Here is a 705-nt window from a genome sequence, read left to right as displayed (position 1 = left end):
GGGGGGGGGGGGCAGCTGGTGACGCAAACAGGAAGTCCTCTGTAGCATAGGCCGTCTCATTTCGGAGACCACTCGGTCCAGCCTTCGTGGTCCTCAAAGGACACGACCGACGTGGACCGCGAAGGCTGGGTCTCCCGAAGGATGCAGTTGCTGGATTGGGACACAGGCAGTGTTTACAGTGGATGCAGATACCGAGAGCCAAGTCAAACCGACCAATAGAAACTCCCGGCACATTCAGCAGCGTATGCCCCGCCCATGAAGGTCTATTTGTGTCTTTATTACGCAAACAAACAACTCAACTCAGCTTTTCGTTTTGAAACCAAAGCTTTTTTTTTAAATCAAAGATTGGTTGTTTTTTTTAACCAAAGATTTTATTTTTTTAACCAAAAATTCTAGTTTCATAAGCAAAACTAACAAATAAATTATTCTCAGTTTATATATTTTCACTTACAAACTTGATTTTTGATTGCAGTGCGAGAAATTTGCTTTTAAAACTTTTTTTTTTGTTTGCGTAATAAAGACACAAATATACCTTCATAATTATGGCTCCATTAAACACCTCTCACAGTCGCTTCTCTGGCAACAGTTTATGAAACCAATATGCTGGGTTCAAAACAACAGTTTTTCTTAGCACTATTGTTTAGTTAGTTAATTTAATATTCTCTCTCTCTCTCTCTCTCTCTCTCTCTCTCTCTCTCTCTCTCT

This window comes from Anarrhichthys ocellatus, unplaced genomic scaffold (genome assembly GCF_004355925.1).
Source record: "Anarrhichthys ocellatus isolate YVR2014 unplaced genomic scaffold, GSC_Weel_1.0 scaffold1710, whole genome shotgun sequence".
Taxonomy (NCBI): domain Eukaryota; kingdom Metazoa; phylum Chordata; class Actinopteri; order Perciformes; family Anarhichadidae; genus Anarrhichthys; species Anarrhichthys ocellatus.
The sequence above is the reverse complement of the archived record's forward strand: the minus strand, read 5'-3'. Positions refer to the sequence as shown.